General features: G+C 40.2%; 1 protein-coding gene across 3 annotated transcripts in view; it reads right to left on the reverse strand.

The window, feature by feature from the left end:
* Nucleotides 1-6,867, reverse strand: part of MACC1 (MET transcriptional regulator MACC1) — a 118,646-nt gene extending 111,779 nt beyond the window's left edge. For 2 of the 3 annotated variants that reach the window (XM_049893622.1, XM_049893621.1), the window contains exon 1: nucleotides 6,438-6,685. The gene's annotated coding sequence lies outside the window, so the exon portion shown is untranslated. The other variant, XM_049893623.1, reaches the window with a different exon arrangement.
* Nucleotides 6,868-7,328: the final 461 nt, after the last annotated feature.

Genomic DNA, 7,328 nt, shown 5'->3' on the forward strand with positions numbered 1-7,328 from the left:
AATAGTTTCTATCCATACCATAAATGAACAAAACAGTATCTACAGTAATAAGTAGGCAATAACTGTAAAAATAAATCTTACTTAAAAATAGCTATTGAATTATAACTAAATACTTTTTGCCTGCTAATATCATTGAGCCTGTTGCCTATTCTATTTTCGCTATAAAGAAAGATTAAATAAGCATTGTTCTGTTGTTAGCTGCCATTGAGGTGACCCCTGACTCATGGTGACCCTGGGCATAACAGAGTAAAATGCCACCAGGTCCCTACATCATCTCCATGATGGGCTGAGGATCAGACTGGGGAGCCACAAGATTTTCACAGGGTGTTTTTTGGAAGTAGATCACCAGGCCTTTTTTTCTAGTCCATTTTAGTCTGGAAGCTCTGCTGAGCCCAGTTTAGCATCATAGCAAAACACAAACCTCAACTGGTAGACAGGTGGTAGCTGTACATGGGATGTATTGGTCAGCAATGGAAGCTGGGTCTCCTGCACTGAAGGCAAGAATTGTACCCCTCGACCACCACTGCCCTCACAAACAGCAGTTACTGTCAAGTTGACTCCAACTCGTGGCAACTCCATGTATGTGAGAGTAGACCTGTGCTCCATAGGGTTTTCAATGGATGATTTTTCAGAAGCAGATTGCCAGGACTTTTTCCCGAGGCACTGAGAGTGAACTTGAACCTCCAAACTTTTGGTTAGCAGCCAAGAACATTAATGTTTGCACCATCCAGAGGCTCCCAAACAAGTGTTAGAAGACTTTAAAGTGACATCAAAAATAAAACATTTTTGCCTTGAAGAATTGAAATTAAATTAGGATGACTTTCTCACTCTGTAATTCAATGTTATTAACTGCCCCCTCCATAGATTGCCTAAAATCACTTCACACATGCAAAGTTTGGAAAACTTTGCTCCTCATGAGATATTCCCTTCACCTTTCTCTGCAAATCTCAGTTTTGCACATCCTTCCAGGCCGGATCAAAGCCCCACCACATCCCACGGTTTCCCCTTCCTATTTGGTACACTGTGACCTCCCCTTCCATTGACATCCTGATAGGTGTCTCTTCCATGTTTTGGGAAGTGACTCCACTCCCCCTTGATTGACTCAGATACAAGCTTTCGAGTCTGTTTTTGTTTTTTTTCCAAGTGACAGTTTATGAAGGCTTCTTTTTATTCCCTGATACTGAGGGCCATGCCTTGTAAGGAGTGGGAATTTAACTAACACTGACTCTGTGAATGCTGGGAGTGAATGGTGAATTAGCACCTACTCTGTTTACTATTTATCAGTACATATCTTCGCTAGTCGACCAGGATCACAGCGAGGACGATACCTCAGTCACTCTTCTAATCTCAGGGGCTAATCCATGACCAGGAACATTATAAGGTCGTTAAGTAGCCATTAAACAAATGACACTTCCTAAAGAAACTAGACTATGGATGGTATTCATCAACAAAGGAATGCTGCACCTTCTGCAGTCTACTGTGATTATCAAGTGCTTCTGCAACTTTTCTCTGCCTTATCTTCATTTTAATGCTACCCTAAACTCACTGGTGTATCTCCTTGAACAGGCTTATGTTTATGTGGCATATCCCATAGGAAACTTTTCACACTCATCACAAATACTGGTCGCTGTCACTGTCAGGTATCACCAACTATCATAGGGGATCCTTAGTATTAACAGACAGTTAGGCACATGTGGGGACATAATTCTGAAGTCTCTCAAGACAGAATTTTCCAAGACTCAATAACGGCTTGACTTCAAGTTTAAAATCAATGTAATTCCAAATTTTCTTTTGTCCTTCAAATTAAGTAATATATTTTAAGGGAAAGTTGTGTTTAACAGACCCTGTCTTAATAGATGTTATTATCTCTAAGATGAAGACAGAAAAAAGAAATTCTCTCTCTAAGTTAGCCATGGGATATATTGAGAAAACTGGAATAAATAGCACAAGCACTTAAAATTTTATAAATGAACTGTAACAAAGGATTTCAAAAAAGTTGTAACTAATAATTATGACTTCATAATTCCTAGATTCAATACACCACCCATATTTTAAAAATCACCATTGTGAATTAAGATAATCATGTAATTATGTTAAACCAAAAACCAAACTCATTGTTGTTGAGTTGATTCCAATTCATAGCGACCCTACAGGACAGAGTAGAACTTCCCCACAGGGTTTCCAAGGCTGTAATCTTTACATCCCCCACATGGCTGTCAGTTTGTCATACCGTGGGAGCTTGTGTGTTGCTGTGATGTTGGAAACTATGCCACTGGTATTCAGATACCAGCAGGGTCACCCATGGAGGACAGGTTTCAGCTGAGCTTCCAGACAAAGACTGACTAAGAAGAAGGACCCAGCAGTCTGCTTCTGAAAAGCATTAGGCCGTGAAAGCCTTATGAATAGCAGCGGAACATTGTCTGATGTAGTGCTGGAAGATGAGCCCCCAAGGTTGGAAGGCACTCAAAAGATGACTGGGGAAGAGCTGCCTCCTCAAAGTAGAGTTGACCTTAATGACCTGGATGGAGTAAAGCTTTCGGGACCTTCATTTGCTGATGTGGCACAACTCAAAATGAGAAGAAACAGCTGCAAACATCCATTACTAATGAGAACCTGGAATGTACGAAGTATGAGTCTAGGAAAATTGGAAATCATCAAAAATGAAATGGAACACATAAACATTGATACCCTAGGCATTAGTGAGCTCAAATGGAATGGTATTGGCCATTTTGAATCAGAGAATCATGTAGTCTACTATGCTGGGAATGACAACTCGAAGAGGAATGGTGTTGCATTCATCGTCAAAAAGAATGTTTCAAGATCTATCCTGAAGTACAACTCTGTCAGTGATAGGATAATATCCATATGCCTACAAGGAAGGACAGTTAATACGACTATTATTCAAATTTATGCACCAACCTCTAGGGCCAAAGATGAAGAAATAGAAGATTTTTATCAGCTGCTGCAGTCTGAAATTGACTGAACATGCAATCAAGATGAATTGATAATTACTGGCAATTGGAATGTGAAAGTTGGAAACAAAAAAGAAGGATCAGTAGTTGGAAAATATGGCCTTGGTGATAGAAACAATGCTGGAGATGGAATGATAGAATTTTGCAAGACCAACGACTTCTTCATTGCAAATACCTTCTTTCACCAACATAAATGGCGACTATACACACGGACCTCACCAGATGGAACATACAGAAATCAAATTGACTACATCTGTGGAAAGAGATGATGGAAAAGCTCAACATCATCAGTCAGAACAAAGCCAGGGGCCGACTGTGGAACAGACCTCAATTGCTCATATACAAGTTCAAGCTGAAACTGAAGAAAATCAGAGCAAGTCCACAAAAGCCAAAATATGACCTTGAGTATATCCCACCTGAATTTAGAGACCATCTCATGAACAGATTTGATGCATTGAACACTAGTGACTGAAGGCGAGATGTGTTGTGGAATGACATCAAGGACATCATCTATGAAGAAAGCAAGAGGTCACTGAAAAGACAGAAAAGAAAGAAAAGACTAAGATGGATGTCAGAGGAGACTCTGAAACTTGCTCTTGCGCGTCAAGCAGCCAAAGCAAAAAGAAGAATTGATGAAGTAAAAGAACTGAACAGAAGATTTCAAAGGGCCTCACAAGAAAACAAAATAAAGTATTATAATGACATGTGCAAAGAGCTGGAGATGGAAAACCAAAAGGGAAGAACGCGCTCAGCGTTTCTCAAGCTGAAAGGACTGAAGAAAAAAATTCAAGCCTCGAGTTGGAATAGTGAAGGATTCCATGAGGAAAATATTAAACGATGCAGGAAGCACCAAAAGAAGATGGAAGGAATACACAGAGTCATTATACCAAAAAGAATTAGCCGATATTCAACCATTTCAAGAGGTGGCATATGTTCAGGAACCGATGGTACTGAAGGAAGAAATCCAAGCTGCTCTGAAGGCATTGGCGAAAAACAAGGCTCCAGGAATTGATGGAATATCAATTGAGATGTTTCAACAAACAGATGTAGTGCTGGAGGTGCTCACTCATCTATGCCAAGAAATATGGAAGACAGCTTCCTGGCCAACTGACTGGAAGAGATCCATATTTATGCCAATTCCCAAGAAAGATGATCCAACCAAATGTGGAAATTATAGAACAATATCATTAGTATCACACGAAAGCAAAATTTTGCTGAAGATCATTCAAAAATCGCTTCAGCAGTATATCAACAGGGAACCGCCAGCAATTCAGGCTGGTTTCAGAAGAGGACGTGGAACCAGGGATATCATTGCTGATGTCAGATGGATCCTGCCTGAAAGCAGAGAATACCGGAAGGATGTTTACCTGTGTTTTATTGACTATGCAAAGGCATTCGACTGTGTGGATCATAACAAACTATGGATAACACTGCAAAGAATGGGAATTCCAGAACACTTAATTGTGCTCATGAGGAACCTTTACATAGATCAAGAGGCAGTTGTTCGGACAGAACAAGGGGATACTGATTGGTTTAAAGTCAGGAAAGGTGTGCATCAGGGTTGTATTCTTTCACCATATCTATTTAATCTGTATGCTGAACAAATAATACGAGAAGCTGGACTAATGAAGAACGGGGCATCAGGATTGGAGGAAGACTCATGAACAACCTGTGTTATGCAGATGACACAACCTTGCTTGCTGAAAGTGAAGAGGAGTTGCAGCACTTACTGTTGAAGATCAAAGACCATAGCCTTCAGTATGGATTACACTTCAACATAAAGAAAACAAAAATCCTCACAACTGGACCAATGAGCAACATCATGATAAACGGAGAAAAGATTGAAGTTGTCAAGGATTTCATTTTACTTGGATCCACAATCAACAGCCATGGAAGCAGCAGTCAAGAAATCAAAAGACACATTGCATTAGGCAAATGTACTGCAAAGGACCTCTTCAAAGTGTTGAAGAGCAAAGATGTCACCCTGAAGACTAAGGTGTGCCTGACCCAAGCTGTGGTATTTTTTCAAATCGCTTCATATGCATGTGAAAGCTGGACAATGAATAAGGAAGACCGAAGAAGAGCTGACGCCTTTGAATTGTGGTGTTGGTGAAGAGTATTGAATATACCATGGACTGCCAAAAGAACAAACAAATCTGTCTTGGAAGAAGTACAGTCAGAATGCTCCTTAGAAGGAAGGATGGCGAGACTGCGTCTTCCATACTTTGGACATGTTGTCGGGGGAGATCAGTCCCTGGAGAAAGACATCATGCTTGGCAGAGCACAGGATCAGAGGAAAAGAGGAAGGCCCTTAACAAGGTGGATTGACACAGTGGCTGCAACAACGAGCTCAAGCATAACAAAGATTGTAAGGATGGCGCAGGACTGGGCAGTGTTTCGTTCTGTTGTGCATATGGTTGCTATGAGTCGGAACCGACTCGAGGGCACTTAAGAACAACAACAACAACAAATCTTTACAGAAGCAGACTGACACATCTTTCTCCCAGGGAGCACCTGGTGAGTTCTAACTGATGACCTATTGATTAGCAGCGGAGTGCTGAACCATCACCTCTGAGGAGGAGACGACTCTAAGAATATACCTGAAACGCATAATCATTACCACCTAGTAATTATTGCTAGGAAAATATCAGCCACTAACTTAGGTGATCCAATATCAATCCTAAAATTGGACCCACTGAATATGGACTTAGACTTTTTCAAGGAGTTAAAAAAAAAAAAAAATTTTTTTTTTTTTTTTTTTTTTTTTAGGAGTTAGAGGGCCCTTATTAAGTGGGAGGCACCAGAATTTTCACTACATCCACTTTGATCTGTTTTTGAAGCTTAATTGAAACTTAATTAGAATGAAGCCAAGTGCACTCTCTATCAGTTTTTGTCTAACCATTTAGTTAGCACAAGGCACTCTGCTGATTTAATTCTAGTAATCCAATGAGATAGGTTTTGTCCCCACTTTATAGATGAGGAGACTGAGGCTTGATAAGGTGAAGCATCTTGCCAAAGGTCACACATCTAATAAGCAGATAAGCAGGGAGATCACTAAATCCAAGTTTATCTAACTTCAGAGTTCACAACCTTTTCACCATACTTGGCCTGCCTTTTTGAAATATTTAAAAATTTCAGAGTATTTCTACAATTGAAGCAAGTCAGAGTGAATTATTTTTTACATTTGCCGTTTAATGTTGTGTGACTTCCTCTTTTCCTTATAAATTGTTTAATCCTAAGCCATGTCTCAAGGTATTATTCTAGTCTGTCTTGTCGTTTATTCTAAAGCATATCCCAACAAGCCCACAGAGTATCAGTCACCTTCCCTTTTTTCCAAGCGAGCCTTGGGAAGGAAGAAAGAATTAATTTATTCAATTTTTCTGGAAATTACACAATTTCCTAGTGTGTAGCATGTATCAGTGGCGAAATAATTATTGATTAAAGAATAATAACAACAGCACTTACAGTTGTGGAAATGAGCCCCAGCTGCTTCAGTTCAGGCACATAATTTTAGTGAACATGAACATGAAAAGCACCCCTGTTTCCTGGCTTCCTAGGAAAAAAAGTCACTCTACCAAGACCAGGTAATCTCCTCCAGTAAGCTTTGCTTTGCGTGTGGCCACCTGGGACTGGAAGTCCTACCGTGTGGCTCCAAAGCTGCCCAACCGGAAACTCTGAAAGGCAAGAGAACTACGATACCCACAATTCAGATTCCTCACCTGAAACCAGGGGAAGAGGGCGGATGCTAGAGTTTCACCCTAGGCAGAAAGAGAAATAAATGGAAAAGGATTAAGGGGAAAAATTAGATGGCTCTAAGTAAGCAGAATTGGGAAATATGACTCCATTTCTATAAAAGGAATAGAACCTGGTTTGATGGTTGCCAGTGAGTAAGAGGCTGTCTCAGTGTTGGCAAGAACTGAAACATCTCCGTGTGAATAAATTTTCATGCAGTCGTAGAACCTGCTCCACCACATTCTCTTTTGGTGACTCAAAGATGAGAAGGGTGGCTCACTGAATTCCCCTTTCATCAACACTGTGAATTTCACTAAGAGACGTTGCAGGTACAGTGGAGAGCTTTTGACCTTTCACCCTCCCAAATGTCCCAAATTTTTTTTTTTAATGTGCTTAATAAGCAAGATGGAACCTTTAATAAGCAAGATGGAACCCTTATTGATATTTCCTCCCAATTCCCTGCCCGTTTTCAGCTTGGGGATTTTCCCTCCTTAAAAAATCAGAACATGGCAACTGCAAAATAAAAAAAAAAAAATTAGTAAAATGAAAGGTACACTAATTGTTTTTCTTATTTGCAACACTACCCAGTGCAACCCAGTGCCTACTAGAGACAAGAAATGTTAA

Source organism: Elephas maximus, chromosome 8 (assembly GCF_024166365.1).
Source record: "Elephas maximus indicus isolate mEleMax1 chromosome 8, mEleMax1 primary haplotype, whole genome shotgun sequence".
NCBI lineage: Eukaryota > Metazoa > Chordata > Mammalia > Proboscidea > Elephantidae > Elephas > Elephas maximus.